The sequence below is a fragment of the Triticum urartu genome, chromosome 2A (assembly GCF_056163025.1).
Source record: "Triticum urartu cultivar PI428250 chromosome 2A, HENAU_Tu73, whole genome shotgun sequence".
Taxonomy (NCBI): domain Eukaryota; kingdom Viridiplantae; phylum Streptophyta; class Magnoliopsida; order Poales; family Poaceae; genus Triticum; species Triticum urartu.
This window is the reverse complement of record NC_141874.1, coordinates 576,729,861-576,743,146: the sequence shown is the minus strand read 5'-3', so window position 1 is coordinate 576,743,146 and position 13,286 is coordinate 576,729,861.

The window sequence follows — 13,286 nt, the reverse complement described above, 5'->3', positions numbered from 1 at the left end:
ATTCTTTCCGTTAAATCTATCATAGAGTTCGTACTAGAATAACACCTTAAGAGCATCTCTAGCAGAGCCCTCAAACCCCCAAACCCTTATAAATAACTGCATTTACAGTTTGCAAGCAAAAAATCACGTAGACTAGAACCCCTTAACCCTCAAACCCTCAAAAAGTTTTACCCTCTCCCAACCCTGAAAAGTAAGGGTTGGGGAGCAAAACCTACCCAACCCTCATTTGGCAGTTATCCTCGCGCGGGAGGGAAAAATCCTCCCAACTCCCACGCCCACGCCCGCGTCCGCCGCCGCTAGTCGCCCCCGCCGCCGTCGGCCGCCCCGTCGACCTCCCGCGCGCCTGCCCCGCCCCCGGCCGCTGGCCTCTCCTCCACCTCCTCCCGGCCGCGGCCGTGCTCGCCCCGCCCCCGGCCGTCGCCATCTGTCCCGCCGCTCGCGCCGCCCGCCGCCCCGCCGGCTTCTACTCCCGCGCGCCCGCCCGCCGCCTCCGCCTCCCGCCCCCGGCCTCTCCTCCTCAAGCGCCCCTCCTCCTCCGCGCCCTCCGCCTCGACCCGCCGCCAGCGCCCTTCGGCCCGTGCCCGCTCCCGCGCCCTCTGCCTCCCGCCCCCACACCCTCCGCCTCCGCCTCCCACCCCCACGGCCACTGCCCTCCGCCCGCGCCCACCCCGCACTCCGCCCCCGCGCCACCCTCCGCCCATCATGCACAAGGTGCTCGACGGTATTCCCGCAACGACAATGTCGTTCATGGGGAATATTCCGTTATAAGGGTTGGGTTTGAGGGTTCTAATCTTTGCCCCTGTTTTTCAACCCGTAAAAGTGCACAAAAAGACCATTTTTGGACCCTTAAAACGCTATTGAGGGTTTGAGGGTTCTACTAGACATGCTCTAAGACACAAATCAACCAAAACCCTAATGTCACCTAGATACTCCAATGTCACCTCAAGTATCCGTGGGTATGATTAGATGATATGCATCACACAATCTCAGATTCATCTATTCAAAACAACACAAAGTACTTCAAAGAGTGCCACAAAGTTTCTACCGGAGAGTCAAGACGAAAACGTGTGCCAACCCCTATGCATAGGTTCATGGGCGGAACCCGCAAGTTGATCACCAACACATACATCAAGTGGATCAATAGAATACCCCATTGTCACCACGGGTATCCCACGCAAGACATACATCAAGTGTTCTCAAATCCTTAAAGACTCAATCCGATGAGATAACTTCAAAGGGAAAAGTCAATCCATTACAAGAGAGTAGAGGGGGAGAAACATCATAAGATCCAACTATAATAGCAAAGCTCGCGATACATCAAGATCGTATCACCTCAAGAACACGAGAGAGAGAGAGATCAAACACATATCTACTGGTACATACCCTCAGCCCCGAGGGAGAACTACTCCCTCCTCGTCATGGAGAGCGCCGGGATGATGAAGATGGCCACCAGAGAGGGATTCCCCCCTCCGGCAGGGTGCCGGAACGGGTCTAGATTGGTTTTCGGTGGCTACGGAGGCTTCTGGCAGCGGAACTCCCGATCTATTGTGCTCTTCAAAGTTTTTAGGGTATATGGGTATTATAGGAGGAAGAAGTACGGCGGTGGATCTCCGGGCTGTCCACAAGGCAGAGGGGGTGGGCGTGCCCCCCACCCTCGTGGGCAGCCCGGGACTCTCCTGGTCCATCCCCGATACTCCGTGGGCTTCTTCTGGTCCAAAAATAAGTTCCGTGAAGTTTCAGGTCAATTGGACTCCGTTCGATTTTCCTTTTCTGCGATACTCTAAAACAAGGAAAAAACAGAAACTGGCACTGGGCTCTAGGTTAATAGGTTAGTCCAAAAAATCATATAAAATAGCATATAAATGCATATAAAACATCCAAGGTTGATAATATAATAGCATGGAACAATCAAAAATTATAGATACATTGGAGACGTATCAGCATCCCCACGCTTAATTCCTGCTCGTCCTCGAGTAGGTAAATGATAAAAATAGAATTTTTGATTTGGAATGCTACCTAACATATTTATCCATGTAATTCTCTTTATTGTGGCAAGAATATCCAAATCCATAAGATTCAAGACAAAAGTTTAATATTGACATAAAATAATAATACTTCAAGCATACTAACAAAGTAATCGTGTCTTCTCAAAATAACATGGCCAAAGAAAGTTATCCCTACACTAGTCTGGCTATGCTCCATCTTCACCACACAAAATATTTAAATCATGCACAACCCTGATGACAAGCCAAGCAATTGTTTCATACTTTTGGTGTTCTCAAACTTTTTCAATCTTCACGCAATACATGAGCGTGAGCCATGGACTAGAACTATATGTGGAATAGAAGGGTGGTTGTGGAGAAGACAAAAAGGGAGAAGATAGTCTCACATCAACTAGGCGTATCAACGGGCTATGGAGATGCCCATCAATAGATATCAATGTGAGTGAGTAGGGGTTGCCATGCAACGGATGCACTAGATCTATAAGTGTATGAAAGCTCAACAAAAGAAACTAGTGGGTGTGCATCCAACTTGCTTGCTCACGAAGACCTAGGGCATTTTGAGGAAGCCCGTCATGGAATATACAAGCCAAGTCCTATAATGAAAAATTCCCACTAGTATATGAAAGTGATATCATAGGAGACTCTCTATCATGAAGATCATGGTGCTACTTTGAAGCACAAGTGTGGAAAAAGGATAGTAGCATTGCCCTTTTTTCTTCTTTTTTGGGCCTTCCCTTTTTTGGCCTTTCTCTTTTTTTCTTTTTTTTCTTTTTTGGGACAATGCTCTATTATTGATGATCATCACACTTCTATTTATTTACAACTCAATGATTACAATTCAATACTTAGAACAAAATATGAATCTATGTGAATGCCTCCGGTGGTGTACCGGGATGTGCAATGAATCAAGAGTGACATGTATGGAAGAATTATGAACAGTGGCTTTGCCACAAATACGATGTCAACTACATGATCATGCAAAGCAATATGACAATGATGGAGCGTGTCATAGTAAATGGAACAGTGGAAAGTTGCATGGCAATATATCTCGGAATGACTATGAAAATGCCATGATAGGTAGGTATGGTGGCTGTTTTGAGGAACGTATATGGTGGGTGTATGATACCGGCGAAAGGTGCGCGGTATTAGAGAGGCTAGCAATGGTGGAAGGGTGAGAGTGCGTATAATCCATGGACTCAACATTAGTCATAAAGAACTCACATACTTATTGCAAACATGTATTAGTTATCGAAACAAAGTACTATGCGCATGCTCCTAGGGGGATAGATTGGTAGGAAAAGACCATCGCTTGTCCCCGATCACCACTCATAAGGAAGACAATCAATAAATAAATCATGCTCCAACTTCGTCACATAACGGTTCACCATACATGCATGTTACTGGAATCACAAACTTCAACACAAGTATTTCTCAAATTCACAACTACTCAACTAGCATGACTCTAATATCACCATCTCCATATCTCAAAACAATTATCAAGTATCAAACTTCTCTTAGTATTCAATGCACTTCATATGAAAGTTTTTATTATATCCCTCTTGGATGCCCATCATATTAGGACTAAATTCATAACCAAAGCAAATTACCATGCTGTTTAGAGACTCTCAAAATGATATAAGTGAAGCATGGGAGTTCATCTATTTCTTCAAAATAAAACCACCACTGAGGGAGTCCTGGATTAGGGGGTGTCCGGATGGCCGGACTATACCTTCAGCCGGACTCCTGGACTATGAAGACACAAGATTGAAGACTTCGTCCCGTGTCCAGAAGGGACTTTCCTTGGCGTGGAAGGCAAGCTTGGCGATACGGATATATAGATCTCCTACCATTGTAACCGACTTTGTGTAACCCTAACCCTCTCCGGTGTCTATATAAACCGGAGGGTTTTAGTCCGTAGGACAACATATAGAACAACAATCATACAATAGGCTAGCTTCTAGGGTTTAGCCTCTCCGATCTCGTGGTAGATCTACTCTTGTACTACCCATATCATCAATATTAATCAAGCAGGACATAGGGTTTTACCTCCATCAAGAGGGCCCGAACCTGGGTAAAACTTCGTGTCCCTTGCCTCCTGTTAGCATCCGGCCTAGACGCATAGTTCGGGACCCCCTACCCGAGATCCGCCGGTTTTGACACCGACATTGGTGCTTTCATTGAGAGTTCCTTTGTGTCATCGCCGTTAGGCTTGATGGCTCCTACGATCATCAATAGCGATGCAGTCCAGGGTGAGACCTTCCTCCCCGAACAGATCTTCGTCTTCGGCGGCTTCGCACTGCGGGCCAATTCACTTTGCCATCTGGAGCAGATCGAAAGCTATGCCCCTGGCCGTCAGGTCAGATTTGGAAGTTTAAACTACACGGCTGACATCCGCGGGGACTTGATCTTCGATGGATTCGAGCCACTACCGAGCACGCCGCACTGTCACGACGAGCATGATCTAGCTCTGCCGCCGAACAGTGCCCTAGAGGCCGCACCCGCATCGGCTCCGACCCCTAATTCGGAGCCAACTGCGCCGATCGAGGATGGGTGGTTGGACGCCGCCTCGGGGCTGCGATCCCAACGGAGATCGAGCCGAACACCAGCCCCACACTCTGCGACACTCGTGACTCCAAGGAGCCGGACTCCTCTCCGGACTCCGAACCCTCCGCGCCCCTGCTGATCGAATCCGATTGGGCGCCGATCATGGAGTTTACTGCCGCGGACATCTTTCAGCACTCGCCTTTCGGCGATATTTTGAAAACACTAAAGTCTCTCTCTTTATTAGGAGAGCCCTGGCCGGACTACGGTCAGCAAGGTTGGGATACAGACGATGAAGAAATTCAAAGCCCACCTACCACCCACTTTGTAGCCACTGTCAATGATTTAACCGACATGCTCGACTTCGACTCCGAAGACATCGACGGTATGGATGCCGATGCAGGAGACGATGAAGAACCAGCGCCTATTGGGCCCTGGAAAGCCACCTCGTCATATGACATATACATGGTGGACACCCCAAAAGAAGGAGATGGCGATGGAACAGCGGAGGATGACCCCTCCAAGAAACAGCCTAAGCGCCGGCGTCAGCGGCGCCGCTCAAAATCCCGCCAAAGCAAATACAGTGATTCCAGCACGGGAGATAATAATACTCCGGAGAGTGCCGAAGAAAACCACCTCCAACAAGATTCAGCACAGGAGGATGGAGAAGCCAGCCCTCATGAGAGAGCGGCAGACAGAGAGGTCGAGGACGATAATTATATGCCTCCCTCCGAAGACGAGGCAAGCCTCGACGACGACGAATTCGTCGTGCCAGAGGATCCCGTCGAGCAAGAGCGTTTTCAACGCAGGCTTATGGGCACGGCAAGAAGCCTCAAGAAAAAACAACAACAACTTAGAGCTGATCAAGATTTGCTAGTCGACAGATGGACTAAAGTCCTTGCGGCCGAAGAGCATAAACTAGAACGCCCCTCCAAGAGCTACCCAAATCGCAGGGTGCTACCCCGATTAGAGGAGGAAGCACTTAAACCTACATCACCAGCACTTGATACGGCCGACCGGCCACCTCGTGGCCGCGACAGAGAGGCCTCTTGGCCCTCCACTCAAGCCGCACCCCGTACCAAGGCACGGGAAAATGCGCCAGACCTGCGAGATATGTTGGAGGACAAGGCAAGGCAAACAAGATTGATCTACGGATCACGTGGGCGCCCCATGACTCGAGACGGTAACTGTCACGCCGGACACAAATCCGGTAGGGCCGAACACAGTAGACAAAGCTCATTGGACTACGTCGGGATATAGCCCAGTACAGAGGCGCCGCACACCCACTATGCTTCACAGACGAAGTAATGGATCATCAAATCCCCGAGGGTTTCAAACCCGTAAACATCGAATCATATGATGGCACAACAGATCCTGTAGTATGGATCAAGGATTATCTCCTTCATATCCACATGGCCCGCGGCGATGATCTCCATGCCATCAAATACCTCCCACTCAAGCTTAAAGGACCAGCTCGGCATTGGCTTAACAGCTTGCCAGCAGGATCAATCGGTTGTTGGGAGGACCTGGAAGCCGCATTCCTCGACAATTTCCAGGGCACCTATGTGCGACCACCAGACGCCAATGACCTAAGCCACGTAATTCAGTAGCTAGAGGAATCGGCCAGGCAATTCTGGACACGGTTCCTAACAAAGAAAAATCAAATAGTTGACTGTCCGGATGCAGAGGCCCTAGCAGCCTTCAAGCACAATATCCGTGATGATTTGCTTGCCCGGCACCTTGGACAGGAAAAGCCGAAATCTATGGCAGCACTCACGACACTCATGACCCGCTTTTGCGCGGGAGAAGACAGCTGGCTTGCTCGTAGCAACAATATGACCAAGAACCCTGGTAATTCGGATACCAGGGACAGTAGTGGCAGGTCGCGTCGCAACAAGCAGAAGCGCCGCATTAACGGCAATAATGCTGAGGATACGGCAGTTAATGCCGGATTCAGAGGCTATAAATCCGGTCAGCGGAAAAAGCCATTCAAAAGAAATCCTAGGGGCCCGTCCAGTTTGGACCGAATACTCGACCGCTTGTGCCAGATACATGGCACCCCCGAAAAGCCGGCCAATCACACCAACAGGGATTGTTGGGTGTTCAAGCAGGCAGGCAAGTTAAATGCCGAAAATACTGACAAGGGGCTGCATAGAGATAACGACGAAGAGCCCCGGCCGCCGAACAATAGTGGACAGAAGGGTTTTCCCCCACAAGTGCGGGCGGTGAACATGATATACGCAACCCACATCCCCAAGAGGGAGCGGAAGCGCGCGTTAAGGGACGTATACGCGGTAGAGCCAGTCGCCCCAAAGTTCAACCCATGGTCCTCCTGCCCGATCACCTTTGATCGAAGGGACCATCCCACTAGCACCCGTCATGGCAGATTCGCCGCATTGGTTCTAGACCCAATCATTGACGGATTTCATCTCACTAGAGTCCTTATGGACGGCGGCAGCAGCCTGAACCTGCTTTACCAAGATACAGTGCGGAAAATGGGCATAGATCCCTCGAGGATTAAGCCCACCAAAACGACCTTTAAAGGCGTAATACCAGGTGTAGAGGCCAACTGTATAGGCTCAGTGTCGTGGAATTGTCATGGCAGATGTCCTTAGTGTCAGGACTTAGTCGCGAGGCCAACGCATCTATGTGGTAGCTTGAGAGGGGTTGAGCGGGACGAGAGACGCGATGTTTTTACCCAGGTTCGGCCCCTCATGGTGGAGGTAAAAGCCTACATCCTGCTTCATTGATATTGATGATGATGACCACGGTTACAAGATTGCTCTATCTCGCGAGCTATTGTCTAAACCTAACTTGTCCAACTCATGGAAATTGTGAATCTTGTCCCTTTTGGGGAGCCCTGCCCCTCCTTATATATGTTGAAGGGGCGGGTTACATGTGGAGTCCTATTAGGATTAGGACTAGTCTATCTCTAATACAAACCGGATACAAGTCCTGGTCTTAACTCCTTGTAAGGTAAATATTCCTCATGCCTTTCCTCTTAAACCGGCCCACCATAGTATGAACCGGCCTTCTGGGCCATGGGCCTCATCATCCATCTGACCCGCCCGCCGGGTTACTAATGAACCGCCAACACCGGGCGGATAGCCGGTGAACCGCCAAGCTCCGGGCGGGTTACCAGTGAGTCATCTAGTCCGGCCGGTTTATACTTTCGGCCGGTTTACGCCACGGGGTATATCCCCGACATTAGCCCCTAGTTTAATTTGGATTTATCCATGTTAAACTGATCTGCAAGATAAACTCAAGAGCAAATTTGACAGGTTATGCTCCGGGTTAAAAATTCTTGTAAATCGGCACCTGATCATCCTTGTCATTTCCTTCTTCTAGAAAATCCGGTTTAATAAGCCAGCTTCATACTCAATTTGCTTGCAGAAGATATTGAGAATAAAGAATCCATTTGAATCAGCCTTCAATGCTCTTGATTTGACAAAAATATTGGTCTTCAAATATTCAACTGATATCAGCCGGTTTGAAAATATAGAACTTGCCGGTTTATCATTGCCAAAATTGCCGGGTTATAAGAACTGATGATCCCGGGTCATGACCGTTTATAGACACCGGGTTATGATTGTTACCAACGCCGGGTCACACAATTGATCTTCCTGATTTGCTCAAAATTGAAAATTTTGAAGATGTTCCTCCTTTACATGCATAATACCTGTAGCCCCCAAGTCTTAAGAAGAGAATATAGTGATAACTTAAGACTTGCTCCAATAAGTGTTGCAACCTTGAAGAAATCCGGTTTGTTCATCTCCAAACTGAATACTCCATATATGTAGCCCCCAAGTGTCGGGTTGTCATGCTTGCAGCAACCTGGGACTTGTAATTGCTTATAAAAACTTCAATCAGTGTAACCCCCAAGGACCGGGTCATTATGCAATAATGAGCAAGAACTTTGTAAATATAATAATGTAGATTTTAGCAGTGATGTGTAGCCCCCAAGGGCCGGCTTAGTAAGATAATACTGAACCGGGACTTGATATATACTTCAATGAAAATAACATCTTATAATGTAGCTTCCATCGTAGGGCTTGAACCCACGTCCACAAGGTTAAGAGCTTTGTGCTTTACCAACTGAGCAATGGATCCTTCAGCATTATGGATGAAAAACTTGTGTACCTTGAATTGTTGACAGGAGCAATTGGTAGCCCCCAATGGCCGGCTCATTATAATATGATGAGTCGGGTCTTCAATAAGACTAGTAAAAATGACTTTGCATTAGCCCCCAAGTGTCATGATGCATGCTTGCAGCGACATGAGACTTGCATGTAATCTCAATTTGAATAATGTAGCCCCCAAGGGCCGGGTTGTAAGCTTGCAGCGACTCGGGACTATTCCTTCCATTGTAGAATAAATCATATCTATTGATAATATGATAGCCATTACGCTAAAGTGACTTTGAAAACCTCAATAATTCCGGTTATTAATAACCATAAAAATCCATCCATGTTGGCTATTCAAGATAACATAATCCGGTGAAAACCTTATTCATTCAATATCATAATGAAAATTCAGCCAAACTTGGCTATTTGAATAATATAACCCAATGATTTATAAGCGCATGATTCCAATGGCGCAATCCAAATATATATATACTGGCGACTTATAGTCCAAAGCCAGGCCGGTTTAACAAACATGTTTCTGCATACAACAAGTTTAAAGTGTCCTGGCGGTTTACCGCCGGACGGGTCATAATGCCCAACATATAACCCAGGTTTATAACCAAGGCTGCACTTAAGAATAATCAAATATGAAATATATCATACCTGTGACATTGAATCACATTGTTGGTTTTACCAACTTTTTGTAGTAAGGGTGATAACCCAAATCTTGAGTACTGATAACTCCTTCCATATTGTGCCGGTTTATGATAAAACCGTGCCGGGTTGTGATAAACACCGGTTTACTCCATAATAGGATGGTAACAGAAAATCAAACCGGGCAGATAGTCTCCGGATTAAGATTTGACCGTGTTCCGCCAATTTGTAACTTGACAATCGAACCGGGTTAAGAATTGTCGGTTTAAAACGCAACAAAAGAAATATTTATCAAAACAAAATTCAAGCAAAGGCAATGATAAAACCATTTGCAAAAAGAGGCTATTGAGCCGATCAAGAGGTATTACCATGGTCGGACACGACCAAGCCCCCAAAAAGGTGTAGCTATGGTTCGAGTCAGCCAGGTCCCCAAATGATGCTTTGGCATTACGCCGATCAAGAGGTGTAGCTATGGTTCGGGTTCGACCAAGCCCCCAAGTGATGCTGTGGCACTAGGCCGATCAAGAGGCGTGACTATGGTTCAGACGTGACCACAAGTCCCCAAGTGATGCTTTGGCATTGAGCCGATCAAGAGGCATAGTGATGGTTCGGGTTCGACCAAAGCCCCCAAGTGATTCTGTGGCCTTAGGCCGATCAAGAGGCGTGACTGGTTCAGACGTGACCAAGTCCCCAAGTGATCTGGCGGCTTTCGCCTATCAAAAGGTGTTGCATTGGTTCGGGCACGACCAAGCCCCCAAGTGATGTTTATAAAATTTTCAAGGGGTAAACCAGAGGCCGCTTTAAGATAGAACAACTCCGTGTAACCACGCATGATGTGAAAAGAAAAGAGACCCCGCTTTATGAAGCAGAAGCCCCCATGTGATCAATAATATGTCAGGCCAATAAGGCGGGATACCCATGTTTGAACCGCGCATCATGGCAGCAGGTCCTCTTCGGTAATTTTTAAATTTTTGCAAGAGATAAATTCTTCTTGAACCGAGATCTTGAACTGGATATTGAGAGCTTCAAAACCTTGTGGGAGACAGCTTTCCCTTGAACCGGATTTTAAACCGGAATCTTCATTTTTAGCCGGAAATTTTCTAACGGCCTTTAAACTCGAACTTGCAAGAAGTTAATTCCTTTTTGAACCGGACATTGTTAAACCGGATTTGAGCGCTTCAGAGCTTTGTGGGAGAGAAGATTTCCCTTGAACCGGACTGTAAATCGGATATTTGAGAGCTTCAGTCAGACTGACTTCCCTTGAGCCGGATTTTAAACCGGAATCCTTTCTGATGACCCGGATCTTCTTCATTGAGCCGGGATTTTGTAACTGTCATATACTTTCTAAACCGGAAATTTTCTGACGGCCTTTAAATTTTCATCAATATAACAGTAGCCTCCAGGACTGGGCTATCTTTCCCTCCATCGTCCTGGGGTTCTTAAACCGGCTGAAACTGGCAAGATTTGTTGAGTCATGTCATCGTAGCCCCCGAGTCTCAAAGGTGACTCGAGGAGTTGGCTTGACACTCTCCATATTTGACCGTGATATAAACCGGCATAACTTGTATATCATTGGCGCTAATAGCACGGTGTGAATCCACAGAAGGTTGAGGTGACTGTGACGGGTTATAAACGATCACGTATGAGCCGTGTCAGCAACTCGGCCAATGGTTCCTTCCAACTGGCGATTTCAAATTAACCAAACTGTAGTGGCGGCGACTTGTGCGCCTACCCATTGAACCATCCAGTGCAGACAGCGGCTGATAATATATGATAATTTACCTCCAATTTGTTGGAAGAAAACCGGGCTTCCCAAGTAGTGACTTGCTCATAGTCATAAACAGTTCATCCAGACAAGTGCGGCCCGGTATGTTGATGTAGACCAGGCCGCGAGAGACGGACGACAAAGACGACCGCAGCATCATAGGCGGCTCAGACAGATAAGTCGGCCGCGGCATTGTACGCCGGTGCGGACGGGAGAATCGGCCGCAGCGTTGTAAATCGGCGCGCACGCGTAGACCGGGCTGTACGGGCGGCAGCTTGTACGCATCCATTCACCGTGTAATGTGGCACGGACGACCACCGGGCAGGACGTTGCCAGCGCGTACTCCGTACCCATGGTATAAACCATGTTTTATAATGAACAATTGTCCTGCATATCATAATATCCGGTCCAAAGTAATTGTTCCCTTGATAAAAACAATATATAGCAAGAAACTAGATTTAGATGGATATCACCTGGTGTTTTTTGTTCGGACAACGGATGATCTGTTCGTCGCGACAGAGGTGGTTTAGGCTGGTCGGCGACTCAATATGGTTCCGGCAGTTCAAGCAGAAACCCTCCGGGTTATTCTCCAGGTCTTTAAACGCCCGGCACGGGCGGTGCAGATGTATATGTTGCCTCTGACGCCGGTGCTCGAGGACCGGATCATACCTTGGCCATGAGTCCATTGACCTGTGTATAGCATAACCTACCGTGCAAAAAGCTTTGGATGATACTTAATTATACCAGTAAAAGTTTAGAAAAATAGCACCTGATTTGTTCGTATGGCAGATGATCCATATATAAATTTGGGAGTGAAGCGCGGCAGAAGAGGCAGGCAAGCTGGCAGGCGTAGCGGTGAAACGCCGTGGTGAGGTCAGCAGAAACGCGGCCAGCTCGTGACTTCGGCGACTTGGAGCAGAGGACGGCTTCAGGTCGTAGCTACTCCTCCCTTCTTTTTTTATCTCGGGGTGTAGCAGAACCAGCGCGGGCGGGTCACGGCAGACTACGTGTAGCTTGGCGTGTCGATACGGAGCCGGTCCGGGATGGCGCAGGAGGCCAGGCGCTGCGCAAGCAGCGATAGCAGAGTCCAAGTCGTGGTGGATTTGACTGATCCACATCGGGTCGCTGCTGTTTCCTTCCCCCTTTTTTTCTGACGATGATCTGGCAGCAGCACTTGATCTCTTCCGACTCGGATGGATGTAGTAGCCAAGGGAAAAAGGACATCTAATCTAGTAGTCTTCGGATCTCCGGATAATTTCCGAAGCGAGGAGTTAATCTTCGACATAGTCCCATTCTGCAGTGGCTATCACGCACTGCTCGGGCGAACCGCATTCGCCAAGTTCAATGCGGTACCGCACTACGCATACCTTAAGCTCAAGATGCCAGGCCCTCGAGGAGTAATTACGATCAATGGAAACACCAAACGCTCTCTCCGAACGGAGGAGCACACGGCGGCCCTTGCAGGGGAAGTACAAAGCAGCCTCTCCAGACAGTTCTCCAGTCCGGCCATTAAACGTTTGGACACCGTCAAGCGCACCCGGAGTAACCTACAACAAGACCGCCTGGCACGTTCCGAGCGGGCGTAGCAATGCGGCCCCAACCCCAGCCCTCGCAAAAATGCGATGCCAGTGCTTCACGTACATAACTACGCTCTAGAAATACCATGGGTACAGGGGGAGGGGCACCATCATGGCACGCCCGAAACACGGCTTAAACCGCACCAGGGACTGCCGATTTTTTAATTTTCTCTTACTTTCAGGACTCCATTCTTCGGAAGGCCTGTTCGGTAGTTCAATTTCCGCACAAACGATGCAAGAACCAGGGAAGCAGACAAGCCATGCCGCATTACGGAACTCCCAGGTGGTCTCTATCACGAGCAGTATACCTGTTTCGCATACCATTCCGCAGCCTGCCCCTGGAACGGACATGTTAAATAGTCCAACCTTTTGCTTATCGCATTATTTTGTATCGTTCTGCTTTGATCGCAGCCCTTTTTAATAAACAATGCATAGCTTTTGTCTATTTTTGCATTACTCTTTTTTTTACAAATATATGTTCCTTAACGACATGCTGCACCCGTACACTTTGGTACAGCCAAAATGCGCCAGGGGCTTTAGTACCCCTCAATATGGTGTGAGAAGTCCGAACACTTTAACAAGTGCGGCACCCCGAACTTATAGCATTATATGCATCGGCTCC